Source organism: Polypterus senegalus, chromosome 3 (assembly GCF_016835505.1).
Source record: "Polypterus senegalus isolate Bchr_013 chromosome 3, ASM1683550v1, whole genome shotgun sequence".
Taxonomy (NCBI): domain Eukaryota; kingdom Metazoa; phylum Chordata; class Cladistia; order Polypteriformes; family Polypteridae; genus Polypterus; species Polypterus senegalus.
In genome coordinates, this window is record NC_053156.1 from 265,345,935 (window position 1) to 265,354,268 (window position 8,334).

The 8,334-nt window shown below is 39.5% G+C and overlaps 1 protein-coding gene across 1 annotated transcript in view; it reads right to left on the minus strand.

The window, feature by feature from the left end:
• The window catches only part of cntn2 (contactin 2), a 131,403-nt gene extending 123,814 nt beyond the window's left edge, over window positions 1-7,589 (minus strand). The window contains exon 1 of the mRNA XM_039749084.1: window positions 7,217-7,589. The gene's annotated coding sequence lies outside the window, so the exon portion shown is untranslated. The remainder of the gene's footprint in view (window positions 1-7,216) is intronic.
• Window positions 7,590-8,334: the final 745 nt, after the last annotated feature.

An 8,334-nucleotide genomic window follows, 5' to 3' on the forward strand; every position in this document is an offset into this window, starting at 1 on the left:
GTGGTAGGAAGGAAAACCAGATATACTTTCAATGTGTAGAAGGGTGATCCCAGGTGAAACTATTGATGAACACATGATACTTAACACTGAGTATCAGGGAGTTTTCAACCAGATGTTATCAATCAGCAATGACATGAAGTTAGAATATCTGATGTTAGCAAAGGATGGAGAATATCTAGAAACCAGAATGTCAGTAATAGACACGGTGAGTTAGCTAAAGACATCTGAGAGGGACTGACAGCAGAACCACTTAAAAGAAGATACAGTAATAATAATAAATAATAAATATAGGCAATAAAGGCAAGTGAAGATGGGCTGAAAGAAGAACTATTCAGCTAAAGCCGTAGGGCCACAGTGGTGTGGCTTTTCCACCCTTTCAAACTGTCTGACAGATCATCAATGCTGTGTATCAGAACCCTGATGACTACTGCCAAAAGTATAAATCCATTGAAACACAAAGTTGAAATTTTAACTAGGCCTTAATACAGTACATATCTACACATACGATGCCTGTGAGGAAAGTAATGAATTGAAACACTTAGATAATTCAGTCAGTTAATTGTGTAAAGTGCTTTGAGTTAGTGTTCACTATAAAATGAGGCTATACAAAATAATAAAAAAATTGTATAATAAAGGTAGTCCACAGACTAAAGTTAAAGTATATTCCTGAAAAATTCAGCCCTCAAAAAAAAAAAAAAAATGAAGAAAAACGTCAAGGGAATACAGCATTGGAATTCCACAGATGACTGCTGCCGAGTAAAATGGTTACAAAAGTGTGGTAACAGATCACTTGAAATAAATTAGGAGTCAAATAACGTTGTTGTACAGTTGAGTTCAAAGCACACTGGTGAATTTGGTGACTCAGGGGCTTTTCATGCCAGCTATGCATTAAGGTGAATGTACTGTAAAATTACAGCTCAGACATATGCATATTCGTACACTTTGAGGTTAGAATTCTTAAGTGACAATACATTTTGTCTTGAACAACTGTCAACAGTTGGATAGGAATACGGTGCAATACCTTGTGGTCCTGCTCTTTAACTTTCAGATACTTTAAAAATAAAAAATGAACTTAGTTTTGTAAAATTTGAACTGCTTGTATGAAATGTTATTTGCTTTTAATAAATTCAATAAAATGTTAAAAAAAATGTAATGAATAGAAATATACTCTAAATATGTATCACCTAACAAAAAACAACTTTCAAAACAACGTTTCACAGTTTCAGGTTTCTGGCACTCAGTTTTAAACAGACTGCATATTAATAAATTGCATAACACTTTCCACATTTGTTTTGAATGCCAGCATTACATTACAAACTTCTGCACTGGTTAGTGCTGCCATCTCACAGTCCTTGGGTTAAAATCTCGGCACTCAACTACTGTATGTGCATCGGCTTTGTGCCTCTTCCTTGTGTCTTTGTGTCTTGCCCTGTGTTGTGTGTAACCCAGTTTTGCTTCCACATCCCACTAGGGTACAATTCTAAATTGGATTGGCACCAATGAATATGCATGGGTGTGCCCTGTGATGGACTGGTACTTAGACCAGAGTTGTTCCCTGCCTTGCTCTTGATTCTGCCAGAATAGGCTCTAATGGCCCTGAAACACACTAAGCTTGGTCAGGAAACAGATAAATGGAATAAACTTCATGACACCTCATGTAACAGAGCTGAGAGGAGTCTCATTTTAATCCATCATCTTTTCATCTTCTCTGCACAATTCTCTTTACTATAACAAAAGTAGAAGATAAGCTTTTGCTCCTGGAGCAATTTAAAACTTCTGCATTTCAGATGCAGTCATGCTGGTGCTGTGTTGCCACAGGAGTTTAAACCACCATGCTTCTCATTGTGTCCATGATTATATCTTGTATGACCCTGAGAAAGCCACTTAACCTATCTGAGCTTCAATTGTATCTGAAACCAACTGTAACATATCCTGAACTTACAAACTGCCTGTCTGCCCAATATTCAATATTAATGACATCTACAAGAAGGAACACAGTCTGCTGTGTCTGAAGATCACTGCTGCACTGATGCTGCAGTGAGAGCAGCTAGAAAGAACACTTCTGGTGAGACTGAGCATCAAGTTACAATCGATTTGTATCTGTTTAATCAAATTTAGTATATTTCATCTGAAAAGATACAAGTGAATAATCAGCACAAAGATGGTCAGAAAATGATATTTCTGAAACTTTTCAGAGCTTATTCATTGATTTTTACAAACTGAGTTGTTCCAGCTGCAAAGTCTTATTGAAGGTCAATGGTACCTTTTCTTGGAGCAACCATTGCTAGACAATGTACCAGTCCCTCATACTGGGTCAACGTGGAGTCACCAAATCAACCTGACCTGCAAATCTTTCAGCTGGGAGATAAAACCTTAGGACACAAAGAAAACCTGCACTTCATCGTAGGTCAACAGTCCTGGAAGGCAGTAGCACCAACGTCTGTGCAACCCAACAGCAGAGTTACTCTGTCTAAATACCTACAAAGATACTGCAGAGAGAAAAAAGAAGTGCAAAACATTGCACCTCAGAAAACAATCACAAGTAAGCTTCAACTTTAATTCACAAATTTATAAATATGAATAACATGTAAGACTAGAACTGTATTTGCAATTCTAGCAAATGTACGATTGTCACTTTAAGCCACTATGAATAAAAAGATAAAAAAATAAAGTCATTATCCACCTTTCTATCCATGGTGGTTCATCTCCACTCGGTATTGAATTTAATCCTGGCTCAACTCCACCACAGGGTAGACCCGTACAGTAAAAAGCTTAAATGGCTGAGCTAAAGTGGAAATTCCTAAAACCGCATGCGGCTTTTATCTGCATGGATGGTGCTGTCACTTTACAGAAATAGGGTTGCATGATGAAACCAGCAAGACACCAAAATTACTGTAAAGATCACATATGTATTATTACTTTACATTTTGTAGAAACCATTAAACAACCTGAAAGTTATATTACAATTTCATATAGATATATATATATTTTTATAATTGGGACAAAGGCTGGTTGTTCATAATATTGGGGTCATAAAGTTTATCACAGGCAGGACTTGGACCAGCAACCTTGAGGTGCATGGAATTTGTATAGAATGAATTTTGCATTAAAATATGCATAGAACCAATGGCCATTTCTCCAATGACTTCAAGATACATACAATTTGTTTACAGTTACATTCAACTATACACTGTATAGTATTTTTTTTAATATATTTAAACATGTACGAATTTCAAAATCAATAGACAGCATCTTTACCATTGTACAACAACACTTATTTCCGTAGAACATTTTCACTTAAAGAATGTAGCTCAACATTCTTTACAAGAAGTCAAAAGATAAAAGTTTCAAGAAAAGAAAAACAAATGAAAATAATTATAAGAATGAATAAATAGCATGGAGTTTGCATGTTCTCCCCGTGTCTGCGTGGGTTTCCTCCGGGCGCTCCGGTTTCCTCCCACAATCCAAAGACATGCAGGTTAGGTGGATTGGTGATTCTAAATTGGCCCTAGTGTGTGCTTGGTGTGTGGATGTGTTTGTGTGTGTCCTGCGGTGGGTTGGCAGCCTGCCCAGGATTGGTTCCTGCCTTGTGCCCTGTGTTGGCTGGGATTGGCTCCAGCAGACCCCCGTGACCCTGTATTTGGATTCAGCGGGTTAGAAAATGGATGGATGGATAAATAGCATACCAAAATTGATAGACAGATAGATAGATAGATAGATAGATAGATAGATAGATAGATAGATAGATAGATAGATAGATAGATAGATAGATAGATAGATAGACTACCCATATAAAAATATTACTTAGAAGCCATAATATTCAAGAAAAGTTTCATTACACAATCTTAAACATAAAGGTGCCAATGGTTCTTCAGAACAATGCCACAGGGGAACCATTTTTGGTTCACAAAACAACCATCCACAGGAAAAATCTAAAATGAACCTTTATTTATTTAGAACTTTAAAAGAGTCCATCAATAACTGATAAAAGATTTTTGAAATGTGTTCATGATTTTAATACCACAGGCTAACCTTAAATTTTCATATTTGAGTTATACTCTGCTACGTAGCCTCTGAAAATTACAAACTCCTGTCTTGCCCTCATTTTTGAAACCTTTTCAAAGCACACAGAACCAAATTCACATGCAAAAAGCAATGTGTCGAATTAAACCGTTTTTTTTTTGTTTGTTTTTTTTTTGTCAAGCAGTGGCTCTACCAGGAGCCACAAACCATAGAAAGTGCCAAGAAATATTACTTTTAAGAGTCTATGGCTAATTATAGAGACTGCGCAGAGGAACAAAAGAAAACACAAACCGAAACAAATCCTGCTGCCCCAATGGCCCTCTTTAGACAGTTATTTTGCCGTAACTGTCCGATGGTGAGGCATTTTCCGCCCACCCACCTCCAAAGTATTGTGGCAGGTTGGGTGGCTTCTCAACAATGAAAAAGATTAAGAATTCAGAATTTAATAGGTTATTATGATCTACAGCACAAATTTTGCGTACGCTTTAATGTATATAATTGTTTCAGTATAATTAAACTATATTATAATGCATGGTATGTTTAGATCACAAAACATATTGCCAGTGTGTATTGCACATCAGTACTTCAGAGAAGTCGGCAAACAATCCTGGATACTTCAGAGGCCAGTGCATCACAGAGCAGACAAAGCAAACGCCAACTTGCACTCACCTCGGGCTCAAATCACAACGTAACCTGCATATCTTTATGACAGATAAAACCAACGTACCGAAACGCAAGAACGCGCGAACTCCGCACAGTTAAACTCCTAGCTCGTGATTCAAACACAAGACGCAGGACCAACAGCGCTATCTAGTAGGCCTACTGAATCATATCTGAAAATATTAAACTAACACCAGATATACTTGTCTACTTATTTAAGTACACGTTCCAAAGCGCCAAAATGTCAACCTAGTATTATTGTGGATGGAACAAGTCACTCAACGCACACACCACCAATTTAGAGTCGCCAGTCACCCTTAAGGATGCGGATAGAAGCAACGATAACTTGAGAAAGGAGCACGGACGCTCCTCAAAAACTGCGTCTGATTCGAATTCAAAGATTTCACACTTTATGAACTCGTAAACCTCCAACCCACTATGCAACCAAACCATTCATTTCCAAAGCCACTTGTGCTGAGGAAGGTCGCGGGGAAGATGGAGCGTGTCTCAGGAAGCATCAGGTGCAAGCCGTAAAAAATCTCTGGGCAGAGTTCCAGTCCATCACAGGACGATCACACACACACATCGGGATCAAATTTAGCAGTGACAGCCCATCTAATTTGCGCATCTTCGGACTCTGAGAGGAAACCGGAAGGACCCAACAAGAAGACGATGAGACCCGGGAAAGGCAAGATGTGAATCCCGGTCTCCTTGGGGAGAAGTGTCAGCGCTACCTCGGCACCACCAAATAAAGATAACAAAAAAGCGAATGTTAACTAGTATGACCTTCTGTGTATTCGTTTAAAATTTATTCGTTTTATTTCATTTGACATCTCGGTTTTGCTCTGTCCTCTGGTAAACATTTTTACAGGAAATCACGTCAAGAGTTTACATTTAATTTTCCGTGAGTTTATCATTATTAAAAGATAAATATTGCCGGAAAATTGTAAAATGTGATATTATAGCAAAACTTTCAGTTAGTCTATATATCAGTCTTAGATTGTGCATTTCATACACATCTATCAGGAGATAAGGGAAGCTTTTGTAAGTTTTTATAACTTGAAATACAAAACAAACATATAAGTAAGATTTTTATTAATACATATAAAAAATAAACATGAATGCAAATAAATATAAATAAAAAGGTGTATAAATATATTATTTTTGTAATAATACATTTATTTATATAGCGCCTTTCCCATGACAGCGCATAATAAACGCGTGTATTGCCTAAATATTTCTGAAACTGGCGCCCCGTCCAGGGGTCGCTGGCTTCTCTTTTGCTCCGTATGCTGCCGAGAGACGATATACTGTAGTCAGACTTAAGAAAACAAAAGATGGAGCTTCTTTAAAGTTTCTGATTTTAAATAAATAAATGTACTATCCCAAAGCAACCTATAATTATATGGATCTGCAAATGGAAGGTGTGTAAATGTTCTCTGATACAGGCACCTAATACTAGCGCCGAGCTTTCTTTTGAATCTTTAAACGCGGCATTCGAAAGAAACTATCAGCTGTCTTTATCGACTGTGAACTTGGCAATCAGATTTTCTTTTTTATTGTCGATTGCTTAAATATGTTAGCTCGGCTGCCCCGTTGCCTGGTAACAGTTTACGCGGAAATGTCCTGCTCTCCGTCACCTGCTCGCTCTCCTGTGGTTTCGGTCTGCAGCTTCCTTACTGTTGCCGCACTTTCTTACTATAAGGGTGGGTAAAGAGTGAGCCGGGTGGGCACTACTTGCATGCAGAAAGCGGAACGACAGGTGTGTTGGGTCGGAGGCAAACTATGAGGCATGAGGAGACTTGACCTTGTAGTGAACTTTGTTAGTCAAGTGGTGCCCCTGCAGTTCATCACTCACTTTCAAGTATACCAGCTGCGAGACACCCACCGAAGAGCGTCAAGGCTGCCGCTGCAGAGCCCAGTGCTTCTCCAATCAGTCTTATCACATTACAACAAGGGCACATAAATAAAACAAAACAAACAAACAAACGAACAAAGAAAAAAAGATTTTCCCTGAAACTGCATTGCGCCGTTTCTGCATTCTACCAGACTGGGTTTAGACGGGGCACAGAGTTGAGAGACTCACGTTGTGGAAAGCTGCCACCAAGCTACTAAAACGGAGGCCACATCCCAAAGATGCAGCAAAAGCTTTTTTCGGCATCTCCCTTTGCCTCCTGTGTCATGGGGAGCTAGTATGACAATCAGTTCAAGAACAGTTCCCTCCATCGCAGTTATAACAGTTTACAAAAAAAATCGCACTCGTCAACATTATAGCATCAGAACCCACCCGGCTACTGAGGGACGGAAAAACGAAAAAAAATCAGTGTCCTCTAAAAGGAAGGCAAAGCTCAGCTTTCCTACGTTAAAACAGACCCCCGCCTCAAGGCTACTAATTAACCCCTCGTCCAAGAAGAACTAATTACAGGTGCCAGGAAGGTGCAGGAAGCAGACGAATGATAAGAATTTTCAAAAGGATGCGCGCGGGCTTCTCAAACACTGACGTCTGAGCTGGTGCCGTGCCACCGCGTTTTACCTTGCAAGCCCAGGAGGGCAGTGATGCCAGCGGCTGTGCCCTGCAGTCCGAGGAAGAGTCAAGGCGAGGGTCCTGCAAGGGGCGTAGCGTGCCGTCTGAATGGCCTGCAGCTCCTCTGCTCCTCTCTCGCACACCGAGCTTGTGATGATTCAGTGAGGCTCCGGCTCTGTCGCATTACACTCGCTGCTCCTCCCTTTTCAACGACCCACGCTCGCTCCCTCTCCCTCCTCCCTTCCTTTCTTTTGCACTAGCAGCAAAGCAAAAGCTGCGCTCAAAAATCTTTTTTTTTCGTGTTGTTGTTGTTTCTTCTACTGAATTATTTATGAATCTTCTAAGACAATCATTTTCCGTTTGGCCAACTGTAATCCCTGGCCCATTGTCATGAGCCCGTGCTGGCACGCTGTGAATGCAGCAGCGCAACTGTCCATTGCTGGAGATCAAAAATAAAAAGCTTCACAAGTTCAGCTGCGGAGCTGACCCACTGGCCATCTGGGTCATTGCATTTTGGGCACCCACACAAAACAAACTATTCACCAGTGCTTTAATTATTATAATTGTACTATTAACAAAAATGCCCAATTTCTTTCTTTCTTTCTTTCTTTTTTCTTTCTTTCTTTCTTTCACTATTAAAATGACTGAAACATGAAATAAACAAGAAGCAAAGAGTGCCACTTGCAGTGAGAGCACATGTCTGTTGCAAGTCAAAATGATTCAATATCTTTTCCCAGGAAGCTCATCCATCTTCTGTCCATTCATGTCCTACATCCACTCAATAACAAGAAAGATTCGACATTTGCATTACCACCAACCTAACAAAATGTCATTGGACTTGGACAGAAAATTTAAATAATAGGGAGAACATGAAAACTCAATTTAAAGGGCCATCCTTCTATCAATAACCAAATCCACTTGACCAGAATTTACCTTGGCAGCACTGGGCACATGGTAGAGCTCAAACTTGCATCTAATTTACCTAATGCATGATTTTAAGGATGAGGGAAGAAAACTGGACTATTGAAGAAAACCCTACTGAGATATGAGGGAAGCATGAAGATTACACATCGACAGTGACCAGGCCAGATTTCAAACCCCAGTGTCTGGAGCTGTCAGGCTGTACT